General features: G+C 37.9%; 1 pseudogene; it reads right to left on the reverse strand.

Moving 5' to 3' along the window:
- Gm14834 (predicted gene 14834) lies at positions 862-1807 on the reverse strand (annotated as a pseudogene).

Consider the following 9859-nt stretch of genomic DNA (forward strand, 5'->3'; position numbering starts at 1 on the left):
TACATGCATGTGTAACTATCTCTATGATATGATTTCTTATAACCCTTGATCTATATATCCAGAAATAGAACAAATAATTGGATCTTGTTTTTAAATAAAATTAGCTAATCTATTTTTGTTGGTTATTAGAGGCCATTTAACATTTATTATTAACAGAGGTCTGTTAATTCATTTAATTTAGTTGGCTGTGTTTTGGAGTGCTTGGATTTTATTATTGATCCTTTTTGTTCTTTCCTATAAGAATTAGAGGTTCTATGTGTTGGACATGGTAGATCCCTTGTCGCTCTCCTTGGTCATTTATTCCTCCCATAAAATGTATTATTTGATATATTCTTATAAAAATGAGTCCTCTTCTCTCTCTTTCTTTCTCTCTTTCTCTCTCTCTCTCTCTCTCTCTCTCTCTCTCTCTCTCGCTCTCGCTCTCACTCTGTGTGTGTGTGTGTGTGTGCACATTATGTGAAAATAGCAGCTAGAGTTTTGACATTATATGTCTTCCGTGATCTCTCTCCATTCTATTTTTGAGACAGAATATCTAGTACTGCTTAAATGCTTGGCTGGACTAGATGCCCAATGAAAAGAACCTTCCCTTTGCTTCAACACCACTGACGTTACAGGTGCCTGCTGTGCCTGGCTTTTGTGTAGGTGCTAGGAATTGAAACTCCATATACACATTGCTGCACTCCCAATTACAAATGAAATGTAATAATTTCTTTAAAAGTGTAGTGAACAATGAACTGCTTTCATGATCACTTGAAGTCATTATTATAAACATCAGTTATATTGTGATTCGTTGCTTGTTTGTTTCTATTATAGATTCATTTATGGATTCCAGCTCTGTTTTTATTATTGTTATTGTTATTATTGTTGTTGAGAGATCTGAAGTGATTTTTCTTTTATTTCCTTCACTTTAAGCCAATCATTAAATTTCAAGTGGTTTCTGGGGTGGAGGAGAGGAAGGCATCATTCAGAATGATTGAGGTGGTCTGAGTGGCGCAAGAAGGTGAAGCATGGTAGGCCTACCTGGGGTAGCTGGAGGAGGACAGAGTGCAGGTAGGTGATGGTCCCAGAGCGGCAGAGCCGGTACACAATGTCCTCAGCACCTTCCAGCTTTCACAGCTCAATCATGCCATCACCTACTGTGACCAGCGAGTTGGTAATCAGCTCAGCTGCCTTGGAGTCACCCTTAGCAGATATAATGGCTGCTGCCTACTACTGCTCAGCCTTTTCCACTACAAATCTGGCTATCTCTGCTTCCTTCTGAGCCACCTGTTTGGCTTCTACTGCCCCTGTGAACTCCTTTTGTCAAGGACAGGTCATCAAAGATGAGCTCAGATATTGCGGCTCATTTTGTGAGGTCATCATTCACCTACCTGGAGACCAGCGTAATCAACTATTCAGCATCAAACCAAGCCACCACCTACTTTGAGGATCTCTGGTGATAGACAGCAGCACCCGCTCAACATTGTCCTCACTCATGCTGGTGTAGATTCGAGGAAGCTGGCTGGCTACTGGCAGGAAGAGAACGCACTGTGTGATGTTGACATTCTGCAAATCTTTGCTTCCAGTAATGACTGATACATTCCATGGTTGGCAGTGGCAGTCAAAAATAATTGATTTCTGTACCCAAAGGATGAGAAAGTGAGTAGGTCAAAGATGACAGTTCTGTGCCCAGCATCCATACTATATAAAGCAGAGTTTATCACAGCTCCTACAATTGCTAACGCCAAGACAAACTAGACTCAGTTTGGCAGCCATGATTCCTTCTGTTACATCCACTCAGATGTGCTTTCACTCTGATCTCCACATGGTATTTTGTTCCCCATTCTAAAGAGGGAGGAAGTGTTGCGCTTACCTCATCCAGCAAGAAAAACACAACACGGTGGGATTCTTCTCAACAGCCTTCTTTATTTCAGGAACACCTCGATGCTACGGGAACCTGGGAAAACCAGGGAGGACTGCTTATATACACCCCAGCACTGGGGAGAGCTATGTGTCCTCCTGGAATTGGTCAGTCTGCCGGCACATTGATTTGTATGCACCCGCTCAGGAGGGGTTGGCACCAGATTTGGGCTAGCACCTGCGCAGTGGCGTTGTTTATGGCGACGGTGTACTGGAGGCCAGCGCCATCTTTTAGGCGCCCGGCTGCCTACAAGGAAGTATCCACACTTTGGTCTTCCTTCTTCTTGAGTTTCATGTGTTTTGCAAATTGTATTTTGGATATTCTAAGTTTCTGGGCTAATATCCACTTATCAGTGAGTGCATATCATGTGAGTTCTTTTGTGATTGGTTTACCTCACTCAGGATGATACCCTCCAGATCCATCCATTTGTCTAAGAATTTCATAAATTCATTGTTTTTAATAGCTGAGTAGTACACCATTGTGTAAATGTAGCACATTTTCTGAATCGATTCTTCTGTTGAAGGACATCTGGGTTCTTTCCAGCTTCTGGCTGTTATTAAAAAGGCTGATTTGAACATAGTGGAGCATGTGTTGTTATTACCAGTTGGAACATCTTCTGCATATATGCCCATAAAAGGTATTGTTGGATCCTTCCGTAGTACTATGTCCAATTTTCTGAGGAACCGCCAGACTGATTTCCAGAGTGGTTGTACAAGCTTGCAATCCCACCAACAATGGAGGAGTGTTCCTCTTTCTCCACATCCACGCCAGCATCTGCTGTCACTTGAGTTTTTGATCTTAGCCATTCTGACTGGTGTGAGGTGGAATCTCAGGGTTGTTTTGATTTGCATTTCCCTAATGATTAAGGATGTTGAACATGTTTTTAGATGCTTCTTAGCCATTTGGTATTCCTCAGTTGAGAATTCTTTGTTTAACTCTGTGCCCCATTTTTTAATGAGGTTATTTGATTATCTGGATTCCAGCTTCTTGAGTTCTTTGTATATATTGGATATTAGTCCCCTATCAGATTTAGGATTGGTAAAAATCCTTTCCCAATCTGTTGGTAGCCTTTTTGTGTTATTGACAGTGTCTTTTGCCTTACAGAAGCTATGCAATTTAATGAGGTCCCATTTGTCGATTCTAGATCTTACAGCACAAGCCATTTCTGTTCTGTTCAGGAATATTTCCCCTGTGCCCATATCTTCGAGGCTTTTCCCCCATTTTCTCCTCTATAAGTTTCAGAGTCTCTGGTTTTATGTGGAGTTCCTTGATCCTCTAAGACTTGAGCTTTGTACAAGGAGATAAGAATGGATCGATTCGCATTTGTCTACACGATAACCGCCAGTTAAGCTAGCACCATTTGTTGAAAAAGCTGTCTTTTTTTCCACTAGATGGCTTTAGCTCTTTTGTCAAAGATCAAGTTACCATAGTTGTGTGGTTTCATTTCTGGGTCTTCAATTCTGTTCCATTGATCTACCTAAGACAGCATTTTCTATATAGGAAAATGGAGTGATAAACAATATCCATATATCAACATTTTAAAGAAAGGTCACTTTGAGATCTTCAGTGTGTCACAATTCCTTTTTGGGGTTTAGTTTCTTCCTTTTACAATGTTTTATTTTTATTTGTATTATTTCTTCTTTTCCACTTCCAAAACACTCTCACATATCCATATGCTTTCCTCATTGTTGCATATATTACATATATGCATGTGCCCATAAACATTAAGTACAATCTTCACAGTCTGTTTTTTATATGTAGATTTTCAGGAATGACATTTGGTATAGTATTATATCATTCTTTCTTCTGTTTCCACTCCTTCCAACCCCCTCCCATGTCAGTCCTCCCATTTCGTTTATAATTCATATTCTTCTTTTCTTTATTATTGTTATACACAAAGAAAGATATATACAAATAAATATATAAATATGATTTGCCGAGTCCATTTGTATTTTAAGGCTGACCACCTGTATTTGATAACCAATTAGGAGGCTCATCCCCAGGGAGGATTAATTCTGCATTCTTTAGTAGTCAATTATTGCTTATAGCTTTATATTTGATCGTGAAGGCCCATGAGATTTTCCCCATGAAGGTATAACACATATTTTTAGGTTCTTTATTATAATATTCCAATTAAAAATCACTTCTTAGTTTCCTTAAAAGCTTATTAATGTAGGAATAGTTCACATGGAAAATCATGGCATAATTATCATAAGCTGCAGATATCAAAATTTTCATTAGAATAATATAGTGAATCAAGACTTACTCTGTCAAAGAGACCATTTCACATCGTCTGTGTTACATTTGTTCTCTGACTCTGAGGAACTGTTTATTTTACCCATTCTTAGTAATGTAATACCAAAGGAAACTGTGGGGTTGCAGATTTTGTGCACCATGGGGTTAAATGTCAACTCAATCACTAATTATTTGACTTTCAGTGAGTTATTTGTTTTTTTCCAAGATTTTATTTCCTCAGTAGTAATTGAAGCTATAATTTCTTACCTTGTAGCTCTGGCATGAGGTGGAGAGAAAATACATATTACAACTCTTTCTGCCACAAGCAGTACTTTTCAGATGTGACAGGTACCTTAGTATTGGCAGTCTATGTCATGTGAAGTTGTATTACCACAGATGACTTTTATCATTATGTGCTTTTTATATGTTTTTAATATTGATTTTATTGTACTTATAAAAAGGTTTGCAGTCTGGAGGATGTGGATGGTGACAAAACTTGGAAATACTATTTTCTTTTTGCTGTCTCTTCTCCATATGGTGAAACAATTCAGTGTTAAATTTTCATTTAGATTTAGTGATGTATGGATGTGAATTTTGACTGTATGTATGTCTATGTACTACTTGCATGCCTAGTGCCTGTGGACTTCAGAAGAAGGCAGCAGATACCCTGGAGCTGGTGTTACAGAACCACAATGATGGGATTAGGACTTAAACCCCAGTCCTCTGCAGGAGCAATAATAGATCTGGATATAGCAAAGTGGTAATAGTTACTCTAATGAGAATTCGAATTGCCTCTATTTCTCTAAGACTGACTTCTGGACAATGTCTTTCCCTCAGTAGCTTGGATGTTGTGCTAATGAGCCTGTTCTGGTAACTGAACTTTTGCTGATAGTTTGCAGAGGAGCAATGCTGCTAGAGGGAAAAAAAAAGAACACTGGTCTGGCCTCTCAAAATCAACTGTGTGTTTTCCTGCTCATTTGCTAAAACTTCACACAAATCACTATGTCTTCTGGGCCTCAATTTCCTCTTTACCAAATGAGGTGTTGAAATTTATGGTGACTGGCTTCCTGTTTTATTTCTGCTGCTCAGTTGTTCTGAAATGAGTATTGAGATTTTTCAACACACTTCGGGCACAATGATGCAAGTGAGACTAGGGGGTGGGGAGGGAAGAACAGTGTAGATCTTAGAGATGTAAAGATAGAAAAGGCAGGGAATATGTCCCTTTGCCTCCTGCACTTCTACTTTAGGTACTACAACAGCTTTCTTTTGACATTAGAAATTCAAATTATTAGCTCTCTTCCTGGGATGTCTGTAGCATTAGCTTCTCTGTCTCCAGCTTGAAAACTATGAATGTTTCAGTCTATATAATCATATGAAATTTTTTTCATAATGAATTTCTTCCTTTACTAAAGTAATGCTACTGATCCTGTTACTGAGGAACTATAAAAAGCACACACTATGGCTATCTTTCATGAAAACCACACACAGCCATTGTGTTTATGTTTTTCAGATTGGCCCATTTGTTCACTAGTATTGAAAAATTTTATGCCCATATTGTTTGAATTACATTATGAACTCAACAATAGCACAAAACATGTTTTAAGGATTATTTTGTTTTTAACTCCCCCCTGCAATGTTTGCACTGATGTAATAATACCTTTGCATATTCAAGAAAGTAATGATAAAGGCATAAGCAATTAATTGTAGGTCTACTTTACAATAAATGACATCCATTTTATACACCTCTAGGTGACTTTATAAGATGTTTTTTAAATGATTAGCTATAGGGAGAAAATACCTCAAGAACAGACAGAACACTCTGGTGACAGCCCATGTATGTATATGTATATGTATATGTATATGTATATGTATATGTATATGTATATGTATATGTATATGTATCCCATATACATATAAAGGGATCCAAGGGGAAAACAGTACTTCTTTTTCATACACACCTTGGTTTCTTGCTGGTAAGTACCTTTATATCTACTTGTATTGCTGCCATTTTCACTGACTTTGGAACCCAGTTTCTTCAGCCTTATAGTGCATCCTAAAGACCAAGGACTCTCCAGAAATCTTTCATGGAGTCAGCACCAGAGTATGGCCAGAGTAGAGACATCTAGATTTGTATGCTACTGTAGAAATTACTAGGGTCTCAGACTGCCTAGCATGCAGATAGCCACTTATATGACCCAGCATGAATTGGGTAAGCCAATCTAGTGAATTTCCCTTGTAATATATATTCACTATATTGGTTCTTTTCCTGTATAAAATTCTGAGTTCGAGGATAAGTTATTTTCAGACTGATGCAAAAATTTCATAATATAGAAGTAATCCTGTTAAAGTGGACAGCTCAGCAGCATTGAGTACATCATTTATGATGAGGTTGCATCCTATTAAGCTCATGGTAATTTTAAAATTTCATAAGTCAAATATGAATTTAATACATGCTAATTTAATAACTTTGTAGGAACAGAACTCTGAAGAGTATAGATTGTTTATTGTCGCCATGATTGCAGGGCTGTCATGGAGCTCAATATTACTGCTGAATATCACAAAAAAGAGATTATCATACTACATATTGGTAGCCTGAATTAAAAAATGTGTATTATGATTTTTACTGTATATGCATTCCACCATGGTAATGTAAAAGACATATTTTGGTACATCACAAAGTAGATTGCCTTTACATTTAAAATGGGTGCAACCATAATGCCCATCTAGTCATAAATTATTTTCAACAACTCAATGGAAAACTCATATCTGTTAAGCCTCTAAATTCACAAATTTGCTTTTCTTCTCTGAGTTTATCTATTCTAGATATTTCATATGAATGGATTCATATAATATATAATTTTTATGTGTGACTATACTGACTCAGAATAATATTTTAAAATTTAACTTGTACCATAGATATCATATTTCATTCCTTTTTATGGTAAAATAGTATTAAGTATAATAGCAGCAACCAATTACAGCTCAGGTAGGAGTAGTGCTTTCGTCCCGCCTTCTTACATGCTAGGGTTTTGTTTGTTTTGAGGTCTTGATACTGCTATCACATCTGTTTTGAGTTTATATGTGCAATTACCACATTGTGTCTAGGAAAATATGTTTTCTTGCAGACATTCTCTACCTTTGGCTCTAAGAATCTTTTTCTCATTATTCCATAATGATTCCTGAAGCTTGAGAGGGGAGAATATGATATAAATATATCATTTAGGGCTGAATACTCATCAGTCACATATTCTCTGTACATTGACCAGTTGTGGATCTTTGTGTTAATTGATATCTATATACAATGTCACTTTGTCTCTCCTACCTCATTCAGAGTACTTTAACACTCATGACGAGCCACTATTTTTTCCTTCTCTGTTTTGAGTTCTGCAATATCAGCTTGTCCCTTCTCAACTAGGAAGAATATGTTGTCACTAACAGATGTTTTAGAGTCGTGTGTTTCCAGATGGTAATTGAATGAGGAATTGACTGTCTTTTGTAGGTAGACTAGATGGTTAATAGGTTCTTAATAATATTTCTTGAACAAGCACTTGCCTTCCTTGACTGATAAACCAGTAAGATACTCAAAATATCAAGTATAAAGCAAATAAATGTCCCTTTGTATTCCCTAAAAAAAAGTTCTCTAAATAGGTTTGAGTCTGTGGCACTAATATATGGGTATAATGAATAAGTCTTTAGGAATTGTTTTAATATTACTTCCTTTTATCAGAATAATAGTAGTACACTCTCCTGTATTGTTCACAACCTATCTAGTCAGATGTTCTTGGCCCTGATCATGGTGCTAGGTATCTTGTGGAGTAGGACTTTAATCCATCCACAAAACAATAGGTAAATGGATTGAGCTGGAAACATTATAAACATGATGAGATCTGTCTTAGTTAGGGTTTTACTGCTGTGAACAGACACCATGACCAAGGCAAGTCTTATAAAAAACAACATTTAATTGGGGCTGGCTTACAGGTTCAGAGGTTCAGTCCATTATCATCAAGGTGGGAGCATGGCAGTATCCAGGCAGGCATGGCACAGGAGGAGCTGAGAGTTCTATGTCTTCATCCAAAGGCTGCTAATGGAAGATTGACTTCAAGGCAACTAGGATGAGGATGTTATGCCCACACCCACAGTGACACACCCATTCCAACCAGGTCACACCTATTCCAACAAGGACACACCTTCAGATGGTGCCACTCCCTGGTCCAAGGATATACAAACCATCACAAGATCCAAAGTGACAAACATGATTTATTTTATTTATGGATGTTAGCTTTAAATATTAGGTATGTGTGTTCCATTTGGAATACACAGAAAGGTAAGTAAATGTGCAAGCAGCCATAGAGAAAGAACTCTTTTAAGAGAGAAAAGTAAGAACAGAGCAATACAAAGGGGATAAGAGGAATAATGGAACAGGAAGTGCTAAATGGGTTGAGAGATGAGAGGACAGGACAGAAAATGTAATGGGATGAAGGGTAACTAACACTAAATATTTTCTGAAAAAGTCATATGAAAAATCACTACTGTAGAAGGCAACACAAATACAAGCACACATATACAAAGGACTTTAAATCACAGTTACCCTGTGATTGGCAGTAATTCCTCTACTAGACATCACAGGGGAACAGATAAAAAATTTCAGTGTCAGGATTGAGATACATCTATTGGGATTGCTGGCCAGTGAACTTTCATAGACACCATAATATTACAGGCTATTTCTAGTGCTCTTGATGACCCTCTGGAACTTACCAGTAAGACCTTATTGTTGAAGATTCTACATACTTCAGTCAAGGAACGTGGAAAAATCAATCTCTCAATGACCTAGAACTTTCATTCCAATGACTAGCTGTAATCGTTCTGGAAGATTTTATGTGTGCTACCAGAGGAGAATAAAAGTCAGTCTTAGACAGATGTGAAGCCTGAAAGTACAATATTGACTTGATTAGCAAGATATGCCTACCTGTGCAATAGCATCATGAATGTCATGGTAATAACTAAACTTCTTCCTTTTAAAATTAGTTTGTCTATGTTACTTATTTAGATAAGTTTTTTCCACTTTTGAAGAAAATAACATTAGGATTTTAATAAAGATTTCAAGAAAGCTATGGGCTATTTAGGGACTATTGGCATTTCTAATAATCTTAATTCTTACAACCTACAGTTATGGGTTGCTTTTTTATCGATTTAGGTCTTCTTAATTTCTTCCAGCAGACATTTCTAGCTTTAAGTGTACATGCCTTTTCTGCCTATATTAGTTACCTTTCGTAGTTATGATAAACACCATGACCAAAGCACTGTATGAAGGAAAGGGTTAATTTGGGTTTGTGGTTCCACAGAGATAGATGTAGGGAATCAGGGCACCAAGTAGAAGGTACAGTGTCAGGAATGGGATGCTGAGAGATCACCTCCTTTACTGTATGTATAATACAGAGAGAGTGGGACAGTCCCAAGTTCCCCAGAGGACTCTCCATGCCACAGGCGCCCTAGGACACCCAGAATCTTGGGATCACTGGTGACTGGAATGCAACATCTGTTTCAAAACAATCCAGAGGGGCTTGGGCCAGCAGGAACAGGGACACAGGAAACCTACCCACCCAGCAGCTGAGGTTCTTTCGTGTGAGAGCCAGCCCCCCGCCACGTTGGGCTCTAACTAGGCAGGCAGTCTCACAGTTTCCAGAGTACTCTCCATGGCTGCAGGAGCCCTAGCATGCCCAGGAT

This window comes from Mus musculus, chromosome X (genome assembly GCF_000001635.26).
Source record: "Mus musculus strain C57BL/6J chromosome X, GRCm38.p6 C57BL/6J".
Lineage (NCBI taxonomy): Eukaryota > Metazoa > Chordata > Mammalia > Rodentia > Muridae > Mus > Mus musculus.